We start from the raw sequence: 20,673 nt of genomic DNA, 5'->3' as shown, positions 1-20,673 counted from the left end.
CAAAATGGCTTCCTCTTTTGGGCGGCTCCAGGCCTCCATAGGTATTGTAAATTAAATCACTTTTTCCTCATCTTGCAGCACCTCATTAGCAGTGGTTACATTAGACTTGTTAAAGGGGCTTGTTGGATAAATAAGAGTGTTTTTGTCTCACTTGACACAAGAATCGACTGCTAATGTTATATTGGTAATTAAGGCGGAGAAGATTGCTGTACCACCTGTTGACAGGGGGGTTGGGGTGTGGTGGAGTGGGGGTGTTTGCCTGTAGTGTTGGCGAGTGTCACAATGTGTCTGCTATAGGTGGGATGGTACTCGACTTCACAGTGACAGCAGGTTAACAGAGAGTGCTCTGCATTAATGTTTAAGACATATGCTGTTGAGCAAGTTGTGCATTATTTCTTTCCTCTGCTTTCATTAGATAATTCAAAAGTATGCATGAATCCATTACTTTTGAAGGAATTAATCTCTCGGGGTTTTTTGCCCCCTGCCTCGTGCACATTTTCTTTCAATCCTTTACATTAAATGGCTTTTGTGCACATATCATGAAATATTAGAAGAATACACAGCCCAATGTTAAAATTTTTTGAGAGGGTGCAGAGGTTGTACATCGCTTAAATAAGAAAAACACCTGCAATACAACTTGATTAGCACTTAAATCCAATGAACTGTAGTAGGAGACCTTAGCTTGAACTCTTGTGGAGCGCGTCAGACTGGATTCTTTGAGCAAGTATACATTTTTTTAAGTTCTCCAAGTTCAATTTGAAATGGTTTTGTAATTAACAAGTACTGTAAGCCAAGCTTTAAAATGTCACACTTATTGTATTTTTCCTATCTCTGAAATTCAGTCCTGAAACAGAATGATGTGTGTTTTATAGTAGTTATGATAAGAGGCTTACACAGTCAAAATCTCTATATAGATCGTTTGACAAACGTCTTTGGTGGCCACTCGTTAAATTGGTTTCACCCGCATATTTGGGCCTTATATTACCATTATTCAAAGATATCTTTGAATAATGGTAAGCAGTTTAGCTCATCTGAAAAGAGAAGGGTGATGCAAATGAACTCCATTTCACTCTCTTTTGTTTAATCTATAACATTGTACGTTTTCCGCAGTCTTTTTATTTTTTATTTTTCCAAGAGTTTATAGCTTCTATACTCCGGCATGGATTAATACAGCTTAGGCATACCTATCTTGAATTTCAGTCAGTGGAAAAACTCCTTGTTGCATATCAAGGACACAAGAACGTATTAAGTGACCATTCCTTGGATTCATTACATTAATGAATGAAATATGAATAAGTGTTCCTCTTCAAAACTCATTACCATAGACATTAATATTAATGCCATTATCTGGTGATGCAGGATGAAAATATTTAATGTTTCGATCTAAGTGCCTTAACAAAATGAAAAAGAAGGCCAAAATACTCTGTAATTGGTGCTTTAAAACCACAAATTCGAAATTAACAATTGTGTGGCTAATTAATAAGAATTGACATGTTACAAGGCAGGTACTATCTGAAAGACACTGTGAGAGCTCTATATCTATGTATTGTTGAAAACAATACATAGATATAGAGAAACTTCCTAAAACCTACTTTCCATATCCACACACAATGACTGCACTGTATTTATTTGTCCAATATTAGATTAAAACCTGATAATAAAGAAAACAACATCTTATGGCAAACATCTCCATACTGTTCACAGCATGTTTTGGAAAAAAATGTTGCATAGTCTTTTTTTTTTTTTTTTTGCGTACCAACTACATCAACAAGCTGGTAATATTTTACCCCTACTGAAATACTGGCTGTCAACAGAGCTCCCATCAAAAGTACTGGTACCATCCAGTGCCTAGAGCATCTGGCTCTGTCCTCTTTTTCAACCAGACCGGTCTGGCAGCTGCACGCATGCACACTGGCCGAGGTCAAAGCTGTCACTTCAGAGGGCACTGTCAAATCTCAGCCAGTGCTGGATAATGTGGGAGTGTTCCCTACAATCACCCAGATGTTTTCAATCAGTTGCTCTTCTACCACCGCCACCCGACCACGCCGCCCTGCAAACCCCTCTTTCAGAATCGTCCGAATCTGAAGTGCCACCCTCAACCGCTGGAAACATTTCATGAAAGTGAAAGTCTGAGTAATTTTAACCAGTGCTGGCTTCCCAATGAGAATTTACGTTACGTTTTTTTGTCCCTCTCCAGTCATCGTCTTAAGTCTTTCACATTTCCATTTTTTCCTGCAGTTATATAAAGTTATAAATCTATCAATCTATCTATCTCTCTAAGTAAACATTAACCTTTTGTGAAAGATTATCTCATCCTTAAAATGATCTTTATATCTTAGATTACAATTACATTACATTACATTTTCTTTGACAACATTAGATCTTGTGGCTATTATTAGCTGCTGGAACATTATGTGCTAATTGGGAATATAAACAACAATTATTGAAACATTGCTTACCTGTTGTTTTCCTGTCATTTCGAGAGTGCCTGTGTTAAGACGTAGCTGTATCACTTCAAAAGCTCAAAAAGTCGTGGACAGATTTAGATGAAATTTAGGTTGGTAAAAGATTTGATTTTTAAATTGATTAGGATCTGATGATGGAATTTGGTTGCTTTAGAATCCTAGTGGCCTTTGGTTTATGTTGTGTTTACATGCCACATACGTATTCAAAAATAGCGTGGAGAGAATAGAGTACACAAACAACTGCAACACAGAAAAATATGGACCATTAATTAGCTTCAGCATCAGTTCTGGATTCCTAATTTTGGGAATATTCCCAAAGCCAAGTGGGTCACAGGTGAAAGGTCATTTGGAGCACAATATCAACTTTATTTTGGCCAGGAACACCTGCCCCCAACAGGTTAATCCGACCATTCAGTCTTACCAAAAGGACATGAAAGTCAGGTTGTTGTTTTTTTCCTTTTTACACTTGGCTTTTGTGGCATTCAATAAAACTCAGGATGTTTACGATGCTCCACAGACATACAGACGAAAAATAAAATAAATAAATACAATTGAGAAATGGCATTATTTAATTGTCTATACTTGTACTTGAAAGACCAAAAATGAGTCATCCTTGACTTCACACTGTTACAGCAGTGAGACAAGGCGTGCCTCCACCATCCAATGCAAATTACTACAATTTGGAGTGTTGTATTCAGTGGGAGACCATCGCTAAATGGTCATACAAGCCAGTCACAGATATTAAAATAAATTATGTCTAATTTGAATTTTAGTCACGCTACATTAACTAATAGAAAGTTATTAACATTTCAAAAGACAAGGGGGGGAAAAAAAGCTTTTGCCAGCAGAATTAACAGTGGCTGTGCTGACCTGTAAGCCATGCAGTCTGATCGCTGTAATGACAGCGTAATGGCATATTTACATTAAAATCTGGGCAGCTAATATGAGATTCAGAATGGGAGGCTCAGTCAAGGATTATTTAGTCTGGCCTGCTGGCCTCTTGCTGAATGTTTCTTTCTAAACTTCAATACAAAGCAGAAAGTTCTCATTTCATGACTATTTATGTGGTTGGTCTCTGTGGCTTGCCCCCTCCTCCTCCTCCTCTTCCTCCTCCTCCTCCTCCTCCTCACTCCCCCTTAATGTTCTCTGTAGTTTCAACCGTTTATCTTTCATCTCCTCTCTCTTTTCCCTCCTTGGTCTCTTAAGGCAATTATCATTTCACTTCAGACATGTCAGAATCCTACTTCAGCTGTATCTTGAGGAGCCTTGTTGGGATGAATGAAATTCTTCATCGACGAAGATGAGTAGCCCTCACCAGCCCTCCCTCCCTAACCTTCTGATATTGCTGTCTTTGAAACAAGAGCAAGGGTTTCTTTGCATTTGGAATATTCTTAATTCGTTTCCCCTCCTCCTTTGATATTCTCCCCAAAAAAACTTATGTGTTATTTCCAGATATAGGATGTGAGGACAGAAGTGAGAGGATCACCCTGGTGTGTTATAGGTTTGAGGTTTATTGGTGTGATAGCAGTGAAGGAATAGCTTTCCTGTAATGTAAAATAGATTCTAGCTTTGAATTAGGCTGACTATTGCATGTCTGGATTAAACATGAACTATCACTGGCCAGATATCTGAAGAACTAACGAACACTTTTTGATTCAATTTGGTAGAAATTTGGGCAGTGTTACCTTTGCAGGTGAATTGTAGATCCTAAACCTTGATGACTTCTGGAGGTCACTGATATATAGTCATAATAATATTTCATTTATTGCATAAATGGCCCATAACTGATCAATCATTCCAGCATATGACCTGGATCTGGATTATTTTTCTTCACAGCGGTTTCTTGTTGAGATCACGTTGTGACAGGATACCTTTATGGATAATGTCCCATATTCCTCACTTTTTTGGATCATCACAATGGATTTTGTGACAAATACAATGACAAAATTGTTTTCAAAACATCACAAAGTATATTGTTATGTATCCTTGTAGCCTGCTTGGTGGAGGTATGTGTTCAGACAGCTATATAGTTTGAAGAATTAACCATTCAGATTGCAGAAATATCGAAAAGACTGCCCATCGGCCACCCGAGGTGAAAAAGTCTACACTCAACCCAAGTGTGTTAAATTTACAATGATATAAAAACAGAGTAAACCCTCTCTCTCTCTCTCTCTCTCTCTCTCTCTCTCTATCTATATCTATATCTATATCTATATCTATATCTATATCTATATATATATATATATATATAATTTTTTTCTTTTTTTAAAGTAAATTCTGACATTTTGCAAGTGCAAGGAGGTAAAAGTGTTTAAAAATGAATAATGATATCTAATGTTGGAGATGCTGCTTGTTTCCCAGGCTCAGAGAGGACCTGACCATCTGCTCCCCTGGTCAGATGGAGCTTTGCTTTTGGCAGGACTCTCACTTGTTCCATTGGGCTTCATCTCAAAGGACAACCAGTGTTATCAGATTTCTCTCCCCCACAAAAACTGAGGCAGTGGCACTATAAGAATAACAATATGCTTAAAGGAAGGAAGGAAAGTGCAGGGGGCGGAGGGGGTGGGAGTACAAAAAAGAGTGGTATGCAGGGAGCCGGACAACAATGACAACAAGTTGTCTTGCTAGCAGCCAGATACTGTCACATTACAGATGGAATGGCTTCAGAAACACAGAGAATTAATATCCTAATGAAGCTTCGAGTGGCCATTAGGTTTGTGTAATGTGGCTCCATGGGGCTGAGATAGATGTCCAGCAGCTTTAGGCCCTTATTTGAGCACAGTCACCTCAGTGGTTGCTTTTATTAGGGTAACATTAGAGGGAAAAGCTGGCAGATAGCATTTTATTACTCTGGTTCCCAGGGAGCCATGCTCTACCTGTCACAGGCACACAAAGCATGCTGTTTTAGTTCATTGTGCAGCTAAATATCGCTTTTACAAATGTCTCCATCCATGGAGGGAACAGAGCTGGGCAGCCCCAAACAGTCACTATGCACGCTGCCTACGGCCCCGCAAATTACGCAACGGCCCCATCTCCCCTGTGAGTTAAAGCAGGTTTTAGTTTTTACTTCGATGAGCCTCCACTGATCTGCTAAAGCTGAGCATGGATGGACAAAGGGAGACAAATATGTGGTTACAGTTGCTTTTAAAGAGAAACTCTGAAAATATAAGCAGGTCATGCAAACACAGTCTTGGCATGTATGGACGTAATGTTCCTCATCATAGATGCACTTACATTTCCAACAAGACCATGAATATCTTAATACCAAAGTCATGGAACAAATTACAACTCTGGACTAATGATAAATGGAAGCAACGAACTGATACTGACTATTGATTCAATATTGAATTTAAAAACTTTAGTAGCTGGGCATTCTGGCTAATAATATAGACCCATGTCTGTCTAACACATATTCGTCGCTGCCATAGCAGCAGAGCCACATCTCAGCTTAACATTTGTGGTATTTGCTGTTCTATTATCAACAATTTAATATTGATATGAAGATCCACTTGTTCTGTGGAAAATATTCTATTAAATAATCTCTTACCTGCAGGATTTATTCTTCCATGAAGCTGATTGTATAGTGGTTTGTGATGGGAGCACTGGAAAAATGAAGTTTTAGTGGCACATACTTGGTGGGGCTCCTGGGTGGAATTTTTGCCCGGGCCCCTTGGAGCGGTCAGGTACAACTCTGGGAGCAACATTTGACCTGCTACCATCTCAGCCTTCCAGTGTTTTCTGGAGTTATTCGGTGTTTCAAACTGTAAAGGACAAACAACTCAAAATATGGATTCCATTCACACTTTTACTCAACTTAATATACTTGATTTCTCTCCTTTTTCTGCGTCTCTCTATTCTCTTTTCTGACAGGACTGTTGTCTGCCTCTGCCTTTTATCTTGAAACATTTTGAGGATCTGAATTGCTCTATACTGTCACTTGGTTCTGGCCAGGAATTCATTTTCAGCAGGTCAAATGTTTCAGAGTGTCATCTTTGACAGGAACCAACCAGCACAATGAATACAAGGAAAGACACAGCCTGCTGATTTTCTCTCTCTCTCTCTCTCTTTCTCTCTCAATCACTGCATAACCATGCAGCGCACAACAATGCACAGGCTCACAGTGTCTATGTAGAAATCAATATTGAATTAAAACACTCCCAACTCATGAATAACAAAACAAAAATGAAAAATTGTAATGGGGCTATTAGAACTGCAGGACTCTACAGTCAACAAATGAAGGTTATGTTGCATGGCAGAATTCAGTAATTGCAACGCACAAGTGAGGTATTAGACAGGATGTAGCTAATGGAAAACAATCACATTTAACATGGCTCCTTGGTTCGAGCTGTTCAATAAGTGAGCAGCAGGCTGGCTCACAGCAAACAGGAGGAGGTGGTGGTGGTGAGGGTGTGGTGGGTTGGGGCGGAGGGGGGATCGTGCAGCGCAGGGTTTTAATGTGATCCGACTATAACAGACAATCTATTTACAGTGTGCTCTGGGGAGCTAATAAACAAATGTTGAGTAATTTCAGCCAGCAGTAATTACCCTTGCAGCTGACAAGGAGAGCGTGATACTCTCTCCTTCACCTCTGGCTCAGTCCAGGAGGTGTGGGCTCTTCGGAGTGGTCCTCCTCTGCTCATATAGATGTGGCTGCTGGCCAGCAGTCAAAAGCAGAGGATCATTTACAGTACACTGCTTCTCTCCATGCACCAGGGTACACGCCATTGTTCTGTTTTGGCAACTGCTAGGCTAGAATATATGACTGTAAGGAACTGAATTAAATGCATAGATTCACAATTTGTTTTACTTGGATAAATAGTTTCCGTATAATCCAATTAAACAGAATCTCAGGCTGCAACAGTTTTCCAGCTTTACTGTTCATTAATATTTCTACATATCTTCAGTGAGACCTCTCACTTCCTTTAGCCATGTGCTATTGCACTCTAACCCCATTTATAAATCACTGCAAGCAGAGAACAAATATTAAGTTTAGGAAGCAAACAAATTACTTTGCAGGTTAGATGGGCAAGAAGGCCAGAGACAGCCTCATTCAGGGGGCTCAGTCTTGATCCCTCAGTCACGGGGAAATAGATTTTTATGCAAATATGTCTCTATCGATCACTGCTGCCTTTCTTTGATGGAACGGGATGGAGAAAAACCGCATTTAATTAGATTGAGATAATCATTACGAAATAATCAGCAACAGAACTTGTTTACATCAGCCAGGAAAATATGATCTGTTGGATACCATTATATTTTTGATACCTAACATTTTTTTAGACCAATAAGTGAGCATTCCCTCATCATGATGGATTTTTACAGTGATTTAATTTATGATAATTTTCCTGTTAAAATGCACTAACAGGGTAATGTGTTGTAAGCATTTTTAGTGCCAGATGAATATTTTACTGTAGCAGATCAGGCCTGTGGTGCGTTAGCCTTATCCTCTCTGTCTTCTCTGACCAGTATGGCACAAACAATGGCACATATCAGATCCCTGCATCATCTCCAGAATAACAAGAGGGGAGAGGAACAGTGGCGAGAGGGTTCCAGTCTGAGGGGTTGACAGACGGATAGTGAGCCAGGCTGTCCCTTATACTCAGACAGGCAGATGTCCCCTCTCCCTGCGTGGCCGGCTGCTGACCAGGGGAGAGCCAGGCGGCTGCTGAAATGAAGAAACTTGAGAGCTCCTCAGGGGGTGAGCTGGTCATTTGATGTCCAGCACAAGGACAGGGTGTGATACTGAATGAGCTGAGGGAGAGAGGCAGCCTCTGCAGTCTGTTACAAAGGCCCGGGAAGGAGGGGAAAATACTGAGCAGACAGATCATTACTGTATTTCATCTTTTTTTCTTTCTGTTTTTAGTCTAAAGGAAATGGTCATGAATTAGAATTTTGTTGTGAGATGAACATGGGGGGAAAAATTGTCATTAGAAAACTGTTCAGACACAAAGATTGCAAATGATGGAAATTATAATTATTAACTCTCAGCTCTTTTAAGGCTTGTTGAAACTGCTAACTGCTGTACTGTGATGTACTTCTCAGTGAAACAGGGTAGAAAGGTGGCTAATAACACTGGGAAAAATTTGACTGCGACATTGAAAAGTGAGCGTATCCAGAGTGGGTCATAACAAAACATTAGGTGACACCCCGACAGTACACAGTGGCGTGTTATCGATGCTCATCTTGTGCTCCATGTAACTGTAGCTGTAAATAATCTGGACCTGTCACACATCCCACTCTCCTCATAATGGATAAATAGTGAGCTGACAGGCCTGTATTTATGGTATTTTGGGGAAAGAAAACGGGGTTTGAGTGGCGGTGGTATTTCTTTTGCTAGCTAGCTAACTAATGTACCTTAGCTGGTAGTCCTGTTGTATACGCCGTGCATGCTCCTAAACATGGAGGTAGACATGTCAATCAGCCTCACACAGAAAAGTAAGTCTGCAGGCAGCTTCATCGGTGTGGTTGATGTGGAATGATATTAGTGCTCCCCCTTGTGTCCATACGACATCAGGTGCTGCCGGATGTTAACGCTAATCAAGAGGAAATAAGTACAGCGCATCCTTACCCAGTCACATTGTTAATTTTCCATTTATTTATTTTCATCATTACACTGAGTTTACACATTTGTACGCTGTGAGTATCCTTACACAAGCCGGTGTCGTATATTTGATTTTATTTGAAGAAATAAAATAAGATTTTGATATAAAAATCCAAAGAAGTTGATTTTTTTTTTTTGGCAAATATTGTTGAATAGGTGAACAGTGTGATCAAGGATCTGAAAAGGGCTCATTTTTTCATTTCAGCTTAACTTTAAGCTGCCAGATCCAGCTATCATTAACTTTGTTATGACCAAGAACTGTTCATGATAATTCAGACAGACAATGGGGGAGTGATACTAACAGTCTACACCTGAAGGCCCAATGAAACATGTGAAGTGGAGTCACAGTGGAGCCATGGCATCTTTCTTACCTGGCCTAGGTTCAGTGTTGCAGGCAGTGGAGAGCCCTTTGAAGGCTAAAGAGAGCCTGAGATGAGAGGAAGCCCTGCCTGCAGAGGGATCAACCATGCCCAAGTGCCAGCGCCATGGCGCTGTAATTAATAACCAGCGATGGCAGCCTCAGTCCTGCAGCCCTGCTCAACTTCTCCCTCACGACAAAACCTGCGGTCAGGAAATGTTAGACAACATTAACTGCCTGTACCATTTCCATTTTCTAAGAAGGGAGGGGGGTTGAATGTTGGGGGGATGGGTGTTTGGGGGGGGACTCAGGCAAGGAGAGCAACGGTGCATAAGCCATGGCTATGTACCTTTCATCTTGGAGGAGATTTGGAGAGGTTTCAGACCACAGAGACTTCTTAATTCTCACTAATTCATTTGCGTTCCAGATTCGCTGGGCCTGGGATAACCTGAGAATGATAATGAACTCGCAACGGGAGTGCATGGTCCCTTGCCTTTGAATGTGCTCAGAATAGATTCAGATAATCTTTCCTTCTGAATCTTTCTGGAGGAGAAGACTCCCACTAAAGAGTGATTTCTTGTCGTGAGGTGTCGTCTAAGTTAGAGACGTTTTAAATGAACCTGAGGACATACATAGTGTCTCGTGGATGTAACCACAAGGAAATAGATCTGTGCATATTTTCGATCTCAAAATCATACTTTATGATGAATATTTATTTGCACACTGCATGAGTCTTCAATCAATAATTTCTACCCACCAGCCTACATATATAAAAGTGTGTGTGTGTTTTTTTTTTCCCATGAAAATCGAGCTCATCCAAGTAATATATTCTCATTAAAATGAGGGAAGCTATTTACATTTATGGATTGAAGTGTGCTTAGGTTTTTACAACCTAGAGCCTAACAATGTTTGCTTTTCATTCTTTACTTTCTCACTTTCAACTTCACAAACAACGTTTATCCAATGTTGGACAGAAATTTGTTCTGAAATAATTCTCCATTATGCTTTTTTTTTTTTTTTTTTTTACGTCGAGCTGACAATGAATAGAGAGATTTTCTAGTGATTTATAAGTCTGTTGAGTTCTGAGAGATAGGCTGCAAACTCTTGTGAGAAAAGGGAGGGAAAGCTGCCTTACTTCAGAGCTGGTCTCATCTTTGGTCAAACAGAAGTGAGCTTAATTTGTGGGTCTGCCTTTGGGAATTTCAAAGGAAAAAAGCTTTGAGTGACGCCAAGCTTGAGCTCCCTGATGTTAGTGAGATGAATGAAAGCAGGGTCTAGAGGCTACAGGCCTTCTCACACTCCCACATTAACAGAGGTCTTTCAAGTTCTCATCAAGATAATTATATAGGATGCCATAAAATGCGAAGCAGTGTTTTAGAGGAGCCAGGGAGCCGGTCATCAGTCTGATTAAGACACATTCATTTGTATGATAATATGCACTTTGTTGAGGTAACGTAATCAAGCAATAATACACTGATTGCGTTTTTAAAATAGCAGGTAGACCAAATAAAAACTCATTTAAACTGTTGTAAAGTTAAGTTTAAAAAAGCGTCTGAATTCAGTCTATTCTTACACAAAATGAAGGACATTTATTTTCCAGTATCCTATTGCAGAAAATGTAAGAATTCATTCTCTTCCTCTTGGTGTCTTTCAACAGAAGACTTATTGTGCTATGGTATGGAACACTGGCCTTGCAAAAAAAAAAAAAAAGAATATTATCAAGCTTCACCTTCTTCTGCAAACAATTCACCAGAGGCAGGCGTGGGAATGGTTTTAATCAAAAGAAATGTGGGTGTATGCCATTTACTCTACTTTTTTATGTTTCAAAAGAAATCTAAGCCAGTGTGCCCCACTCAGTTTTCCCTAAAAACCCACCCGATGTGACTGTGATCTGGCCCGTTTGCTAACAGTTAGTATTGTCAAAGACTTCCAAACCAGACAGATGATTAGCTGCAGCAAACCAGCCTCATATTGATGACTCTATCCTGGATGACAGACAACTCTATTTGTGTAAGGAGAAGGTGATGACAGCTGTGTATCAATCAAAACTGAATTATTATTGAGCTCAAAGTAAAGCATTTGTAATATCATTGGATCCAGATATGCCTCTCTTCACATCTGGCAGTCAGCCGTGTGTGTGTGTGTATGTGTGTGTATGTGTGTGTGTGTGTGGAGGTTAAGGGACGCAGAGACAAAAGCAAGAGAAGAAAAAACCCACTTGGAGCAATCATTCCCGTCAGCGAGCTGGCAGCTACTGTCCCTTTTTTTGGGTGATTTCAATATGTTTCAGTGGGTAAAGCTTACAGATTGCTTATGTCATCAAATATCTACAAACTTTTTTGACCTTCATTTAGCCATCTGCTCTCTCCTCTCTTCCCCCATACATTTGCACTCATAGTAAATGTTTACCGGAAAAGAACACTGATTATTTTATGGCAGACTCATTCATCTCGACTGTTGTTCACGTTAACTCTCGTTATAGACATGGATGAAGTTTCCATCTGCAGAAACACTAAAGGGACTTTGTGTTTTAGTTGCTGCTATGATCACCAGAGATCTTCTAACTTTGTTGCTTTTTTGCAAGTCAATAAAGTATAATTTCACACTTAAAGTGATAGTCCATCCAAAATGTATTATTTGTTCATCATTTGCTTACCACTAGATGTCTTGAATTCATGAAGGAAACTTTCCCCCCTCTGCTTTAGCTCTTGGTGAATCATGAATGAATTAATAAAACGCACACACCCCACGCACTTTGATACGAGAGAAAAATACCAGTTCAATTTCAACACATTTAGGTGGTTATGGCACTTCACACATTCTTGGTGCATTTCCATGGACTTACTCAACATGGACTGATGTCATGTTATTTCCTAGTTATTGATATAGCTGCTACATGGCATCTCTTCTCTTAAATGTCAACGTGGATTGTTTTAGCATTTTGAAACGATCCAAACAGCTGCTTTCTGTGCCAGAAACGATGCTTTCAGCAGGCAACTGAAACAGTACATTTACATGACGTTAGAAAAAAATGATTTTTTTGTTCTAGTTTTACTAAAAATGGACTTTTTTATAAATATTCTTAAAAAAACAAACATTTTTAAAAGACGGAGTAGCATGCCTGGATAATACACTTGGGGCGGATTTACTTTGGGTTTCTGTATTTAACTCTGCAGAGTTCAGGGGGTATAATCATAGCAAGTGCGCAGGTGAGAATAGACAAACAAACTGTTAATTCGTACCAGGTTCTTGTATACTTTGGACAACAGAAGTCATAACTAATAAGCTTAAATGAGCTACAATAGCTCGACTGCGGCTGAGTGGTGTTTTGAGCCAACAAACTGAAACAAAAGGCTGTCCAACACTGGGAAGCTGATAACTCTTTGTTGCTTCATCACTACAGGCGAGCTCTACTTGGTAGCTGTTAAATTATCAACATTAAAAACATCCTCTTTAAAGCTGTCGCTCAAATCGATTCCTTCTCGACGCTGGGTTTCTTTGCATTTGGATCTTTTGCTCTACATCAATCCTGCATGAATTCCCGTTAGTGCAGTCAGCAGTGTTATGACGTGAGACTACTATCTACACTCTGAACAGAGCCAAAGCAGAATAGTGACCTCTTTAATAGTCAACGTGGCATTAAGAAGTATCTTGTTCCACGAGCTGTGTGATCAGAGTAAACAACACACTGCGTATAATACAGTCCCTCCACAGTTTGACATTTCCCTCTGATTTTCATATCTTTGCCTGAAATGTCTATGCAACATGTGGTGGCCTTAAAAATGCCATGGCTGATATGAAATCAATTTGCATTCCCCCAGTGCCTGGATAACATGGCCCTGTCAGAGGACTCTGCAGATCTGCTGGAGATAATGACGTTCTAGAGGTAGGAAGGATGAAATCCAAAGAGTGACGTTCTGTGTTTCTCATGATTGCCCTGACTACGGCTCTGGGACTTGTACTTCTGTCTTTGCTCCCTATTAGTGCTACTTGTAGCCAGTCAAGGGTTAAGATAGAGTAAAGACATTCCCCAAATCTGACCAGTTAAAGCTTCTTTCTGCTGAAACACAACTTTTAACAAAGGAAATAATAAAATGTATTAATTAATCTCATCGCTATCATCCTATTATTGTGACCTGCATTACATAAAAGCGTCAGATAGTGCAGTTAATTAGATTTTTCATCATAGCAGTCCTAATTTACTGAAGATGACTATACTGGCTGTCATCAAGAAAAAAAGATTATAATTGATGTTAAATGCCAAGAAGAGTGATAAAAAACAATCTCCACTTCCTGCCTGTTGCCCTACTGAGATGCTCCTGCAGAAGTGGCAGGAAAAGCCTATGATCTAGTCATTATATTTCCAAGAAGATCACCCATAATGGGGGACTACATACCACTTTGGCCACTTTGTGAAAATGTAGGAGGGAATTATGTGAATCGTGGGGATCACACACACCAGAGTGTGCTGCATTTATAACGCCATATTATGGTGCACAACCCAGAATTTGTTAGAAACATTGGACGTGAGTAGTTGACGGCACAGACCTGAGGACATTTAGGCATCATTACACCGGTGCGAGGGGCCAGCTTGTTATGGAGCTCGGTGTAGTCCGACAGAGACGGACATCTTTCCTGCTGCTGCTGCTACACAAATAAACAAGGTGAGAAGCTATAGGTGATTCCAGCTGCTTGTCCTCAGTTTGAGTGTTTCAGGTGTTTGCAATGGCGATGTCAGAATCACACTTCTAATCCTGCTGAATATTGAAATGCTAAAGCAAAAATGTAGTAAAAGACATAAAAGCAACAACAAGTGGAATAACTTATTTAATTTTGCAGAAGAATGGCACAAGGACGTCTGAAAAAACTCCCACCTGTGGTATGAAGATGAACTGTTAAAATATTTAAAGTGAAACAGAAAACAGCAGCAGAATCACTTTAGCTGTTGAATAACAGAACATAACTGTATCCTCCTCATTTCTGCACATATCTGAGTAAATAATAAAAATCAACTTTATCAGTATATCACCTTTCATGCAAAGACTGCAGCTCAAAGTGCTTCACAGTGAAGAGAAAATAACATTAAAAACATGTTAAAAGTACTTTCAAATGACGTCAAGAGATTAGATTAGATATATGTATATACCATGTATATAGAGAGATTAATTTCACTATCATCACATGAGATAAATTACATAAAGGCTATAAATGTCAAAACTGGGTTGGAATTTCTTTGCAGAAAATAATGAAAAATCAGGTTACATAATAGATGTAATTCATGTGTCACAGTGTAATTTGTAATTTTCTATTTTATTTTTTTCATACATTTCATATTTTTAAATGGATCAAGACTTTGTTTATTGGTTGTAACAGGATCACGTCCTTGGTATCTAAGAGTCTCCAGTGCATTTGGTGTTTCAGAGGGATTCAAGAAAAGTACGAAATGTTCTGTTTTCCACATTTTTAAAATAAACAAACACAGTCCACGCTGTTTACACAACTGGTGCATCGGGTCTAATGTCCACCTCTTTGCATGCTGTCATGTGTGTTTGGAAATGTACTGTAGCAGACCAGGATGTCCCATGTATCATATACGCCACACTTAAACGGAGTCTCTGTGATGAAGCTTTTAAATAGTCCTACACTGTGTGTGTGTGTGTGTGTGTGTGTGTGTGTGTGTGTGTCACTTATAGCAACTTTCCAATATATAAAAAAAACATCGTTTTTTGCAGTCACATGGGGATAACTTGAAGTCTGTCTCGCCTAGTGTGAACGAGGTTCTGTAGCTGTATGAGTGTGTTTTCTCTCTCCCTCTCTCTGTCTGTCTGTCTCTCTCTCTCTCTCTCTCGCTCACACACACGGAGGGAATTATGCTTGTCTGTATGGTTTGTTAGCACTCAAGAGATAAAACTTTACATGTTGCTCCCAATTAGCACAGCAGTGACCATGCGCTGCCTCCTGTGCTCAGCTTTTCTTCTGAAGAGGGGCTATTTATGTGAAGACTCATGAGAATGTGAGAATTGAGGCGAGAGAGAGAGGAGATATGGACTGTGAGAGATATAGTGCGTGTGTGTGTGTGTGTGTGTGTGTGTGTGTGCGTGCGAAAGGGAAAGAGGGTGAGAGAAGGGGAGTGAAAGAAGGAGATAGAGAGAAAAGGGAGAATTGAAATGGCTTAAGCCTCCATTTTGAGTGGAAAGACAGGTCCTATTAACATTTAACAGCATTTGTGCAAATTGGTGCCGAGGTTATGATGAAAATGAGGAGAAATTAAAACTGGCCAGAGGTTTGTCATTGATGGATTGCAGTCTGGCAGTGCTCACACTTCCTAGTGTCCATCAGACGCGATTACTGTGTAATTAAACCTTATTTCTGGAGTCTCTAGTGCATAATTACTTTATGAATGCAACCGTCATCTAAAAGCTACAAAAATGCTTTACCATTTAGTTTAGCAGTCAGTTCCACAGGCTTGTGTCAGATATAGCCATCAGACAAGAGCAAAAGAACTGTCACTTTTAATAAGAGGCAAAAAAATTAAAACAGTATGCTTATTACAGAAAAATTAGGCTTTCAAGAGTCCTTCCTGTTATTTGCATAATTTATCCCCCTCCTCTCCTCCCCTCCCCCTCCCGCCACCATACGCATACACCGCAAAAGCTTTAGTCAATTTCCCCTCGCATTTAAATAGATTGCACATTTAAGGCTACTTAAGGAAAATTATCACTTTGCATATTTTAATTGTTATGAAGGAAGTGATTTGAGAGAGGTCTGTGGCTCATCCTCTTGAGCCATGTGGTTGCGAAGCTGTCTGATTTGGCTGCTCAGCGCTGCAGCTCCACAGATAACCTCCGAGTTCACACACATCCACTCCAGTTTCATCAGAATGCAAATGAAGCATAGACCACTGTGGCATGTGGATCTTTGATATTTACAAAATAGCCACTAATAACTGGAGTGTAATTTGTTTGACTCAACTTTACTTTTTTCTCTTATCAGCCAACGATGTTCTTTTCTAGTCAAATGGCTCTTGTTAAATAAAAAAAACAAAACGAGAGAAAATTCAATGGGAGGAAACAATAGCTTGTTTGCTGCTAGAATTTCAGAAACAGCAAGGTGCTATTTATATATCAAGAAATATGTGTTATGTGTGTGTGTGTATATATAACATGTTATATATACACACACACTCTAGCTATCATGCTGTTGTTGCAGAAGCTCAAGATGGACGTTGTCAGGTGTTATACAAACAAACAAAGCATATGCAGTAAGGTGTTTTTGTCTGACAACAAACCTAGAACTGTTACAGCACCAAAAATCCCATAGGAACGATATTACAGAAGAACACAAACACACACACACACACACACACACACACACACACACACACAAAGGATTTGTCTGGATACTTACCTGTGTGCTCAGTCTTTTCTACCATGTAGCCAGATAGATTATACCAATGTCCAATAAATCATTTTGTATCAACTCTCAAACTGATGAAAATTTTGAAACAGTCTCAAGTTGTAATGTTTTAATTCATTTTCTCTTTCAATCTGGCCACGCCTTCACTTTTTTATAAAAAAAAACTTTTGAATTAGTCTAACATAACACAGTAACTTAATTCTAAGTTGTACACATAAATTGCAAGTAGACAAAAATTCTCTTTGTCATTTCTTTCTCAAAACACTTCCATCTAAATTTGATTTATTTTTATCAATAAATATGTTCTGTTCTTCTTGCTGAGTGTGCATTAGTCTCATGTCCATTTTTGCTTTTTGCTCTTGATGATTTGGTTTTCTTCAATCTGTTAAGCACTTTAAATCTGCACTCTCATTTTGTTTATGCCTATTAAACTACTTGCGTTTACTCAACATCACGCAAACCTCACATATTTATTTCATAAAGCTCTGAGACACTTTATTTGAGGTTTCCTCTAAAATGAATAAATCTCATGTACAAATTGAGGCAAAACCACATATTCAGCCCATAATTAAGTCATATATTAGATGTGATGATGTGTGCTCACAACAGCTGACATTCTTGAGATAAAAGTGAGAGAATCACGAACACTGACATCCCCCCCCCCTCATGTAAATTGCACAGAATCTTCCCACGCACACACCACCTACTACTTACGAAGGAGCTGTGTTTCTATGGAAGAAAAAAACGAGTAAGGTATCTAAATATGATTATGGATCAGAAGAGAGGCAGAAGTGAGGGAGTGAGATCAGAAATCAGTTTGAACCAAATCACTTTCCCCTTATTGTCTGTAAATACAAGTTAAAATAATGAAGGTGGAACTCCAACAAGATACGCAGCCTTAAATTAATCACACCATTGCAAATTTAATTAAGGGTACAAAATGCATCCAGTTTTCAGGAGAGAAAAACAAAACAAAAACAAAACAGAAAAAAAACAACTTTATTCAGTATCTCAATAGCCTTTATGTACCTTGAAATTAAAATACATTTAAATTCACTGTACTGTAAGTATGGCAATACATACACACATAGAAACATGTATGTGGTGCATTTTTGTATGTATGCTGTATATCATTAGCAAATGTACAATACGTACAGCTATGTGCAAGTTCATCGTCTGTACATGTATATGAAAAAGTAAAAATTCCGATGTTTTTTCTTTAATGGTATCATCTCCTACTTGCATGTAGAAATGCAAGCGGAAGTACATACACATGATAATGTGCACGACAGCCATTCACAAGGATTAAAGCAGTTTGATACTTTTCGTTTGCATTGGAGACCAACACAACAAATTCAATGGAACATGTAAATAAACTGTTTGCAATTGTCAGCAGGTTAAATGCTTCTTGCCCTCAAGGTGCCTTAATTTTTCTGACTTGTACTCAATAGTGTAAAGACAGTCTTTCTGAGGTAGACTGCTCAGTTTCGAGGGCAAACGTCTATCATTTTTTTTGTTTCTTTTTTTTAATTTTTCCACCAATGCATGACATTCAAAATGAGTGGACATAAGTACTACATGTACAATATGTAGCAATGAGGTAGAGATGTTATAAAGAATACCAGACGATACAACTACATAAGGATGGAATAAACAAATAATTACAAAAGAAAAGTGTTTCAAGTGAGTTGGCAACACTGTGAGACTTGAGATGTGCTTATCAAAAATTCTGCTCAAGTATTTACGACCAGGGGATTTCCATCACATCACCCTTAATAATGAACAGCACATTTTTAATTATGGCATCTACAGCATGTGAAACATAAACCCTACTTGAATACATGTGTGACTGATCTCTCAGATGAGGTTTTTCTTGTCGTAATCATAAGTAAAACAAATGTGATCCCTCATCCTTGTGCTGTACTACACTATTTAAAAAAAAAAAAGAAAAAAGTCTGTTGTTTTGGAACCCGATCTAAAACCAGTGAGTGATTACAAGTACTACTTTAATTCGAGTTGAGTATTTCTGCTTTTTTAAACGTGCATCTCTCTGCAAGTTCACGTAGTGTCGACCTCTTAACATGAAATCTGTGCTTGTTAATGGCACTTAGTGCTTCTTGTCGCCCTCTTGTCAAAAGCCTGCAAAATGACTTCTTAAAATCGTCAAGCATGGACACAAAAACAATTATATTACAGTGTGACATTTTCTACTAATGTCTGAAAACATTTTTGAAGGTATCCAGGCAAAGGTGAATGACTGCTTATAAACTCCGATGGTATAAAATGAAAAGAATTCAAATGTCTGTACAAAACTCACAAATCCTACTGTGATACATTAAGATGAGTCTTAGGAAATTGCCAAATTGAAATATCCACAGAATATACTGTGACATGTAATACATAACTTTAACATAATAATAGTTTAAAAAAGAAAGATGTTTTACTTTGGCTTCAATTATTAAACAAATGCAATAAAAGTAAATAACACAATATTAAAGGAGGACCTCAAAAAAATTCAGAGTTCTTTAAGCTCCTCAGATTTCTCCAATTCAAAGCAAATATTTAACGCTGTTCTATGTAAATTCCTGTTTTTGACAGTCAGGGATTCCTACATAGCAGACCCAAGTTAGACTTTAACACAAAAAGGTTCAAAAACTAAAGACAAATACGACACAAAGTCATGCAGGAGTGAGCAACCCCCCCCTGCTATCTTTTAAATATACAGACACAAAAGCCGATATCTCTGTCACGACTGCACTGTTAAACTTGTGGAGAAATGAATTGACAATAACAAAAGTTATTCTGTAGTTAATATGAAATATGGCTAATTTCATGACAACGAATGCTAAAATACTGTAAATGGTCGCTCTACAGCATTAAATGAAGATGAATAGAATTTCTCCTGTGGTGCAGCTTTTTAATTGAACTGGATGTCGACAAATCAAATGTCTGTGCTTCTAATTTGATTAGATTTTTTTTTTTTTTAAGTACTCACAGTGGGAGTACAGATGAACCACACTTGTTGGTCGACTCATACATTTATAAGCATATAACACAAACGGAGCGAAACTGCAAGAAGGATTGATCACTGACGAGCTTCTTGTAGCCTTTTGTTGTTATGTTGTTTGTCCCTTTGAAACATAAGAGTCAGTGATGCCAAACAAATGGGCAATAATCAATATATGTTTAAAAAAAATGAGCAGGTAATTGGTTTTAAAAAAAAAAAAGCCATGAAGAGACCTCTTTTGAGAACCAACACAAGGGTCTGCAGTGTTACACACCAGTGCTGACTACTTCAGTGGCATTTCTCAATGTGCGAGTGCTTTGCTTTCCTTTCTGGTCAGAGGGTGTAATACATTCAACTATTTTATGTGCCAATTCAGTCGTCAGACACACTCTTTCACTGCAAGAGAGGTTGTGTGGATTATGTCCTGATTGATGAAAATCTAATGTACAAGTAACTATAAAAATGTTCATGAAAACTGTTAAGAATTCTTTTGCAAAGGAATGCAACTGACTGAGACAGTTATTCAATAAGCTTCATATCAGAATTTAAGCCAAAAACATGTATATGGCATCACAGTTAGATTTTATTTGCTGCAACATCTATGGAAGGACATCGCAGATACAGGTCCCCATCAGACCACATTGTCCTAAAGCATGATGGACATGATATTCTGTGGTATTCCCCTTTAAGTGGTAAGAAAAAGCTTTCTTGGGACTTATCGAATTGTAAAGCTAATAGATTTTTGCACACAACAAAATGCAGTTTGGACACGGAGAATAGGTGCTGACATTTGCTGTCTTCATGAATTTGTCTTTCAGAGATAACT

The 20,673-nt window shown here is 38.7% G+C and overlaps 1 protein-coding gene across 1 annotated transcript in view; it reads left to right on the top strand.

Annotated features, from left to right (window-relative positions):
• Window positions 1–20,673, top strand: part of scn1laa (sodium channel, voltage-gated, type I-like, alpha) — a 195,010-nt gene that overhangs the window by 15,678 nt on the left and 158,659 nt on the right. Inside the window, exon 2 of the mRNA XM_086220102.1 lies at window positions 13,246–13,310. The gene's annotated coding sequence lies outside the window, so the exon portion shown is untranslated. The remainder of the gene's footprint in view (window positions 1–13,245; window positions 13,311–20,673) is intronic.

The sequence above is a fragment of the Aulostomus chinensis genome, chromosome 12, assembly GCF_037954235.1.
Source record: "Aulostomus chinensis isolate RoL2024-O1b breed Wild chromosome 12, RoL_Achi_v1.0, whole genome shotgun sequence".
NCBI classification, from domain to species: domain Eukaryota; kingdom Metazoa; phylum Chordata; class Actinopteri; order Syngnathiformes; family Aulostomidae; genus Aulostomus; species Aulostomus chinensis.
This window is presented reverse-complemented; position numbering and strand designations above follow the sequence as displayed.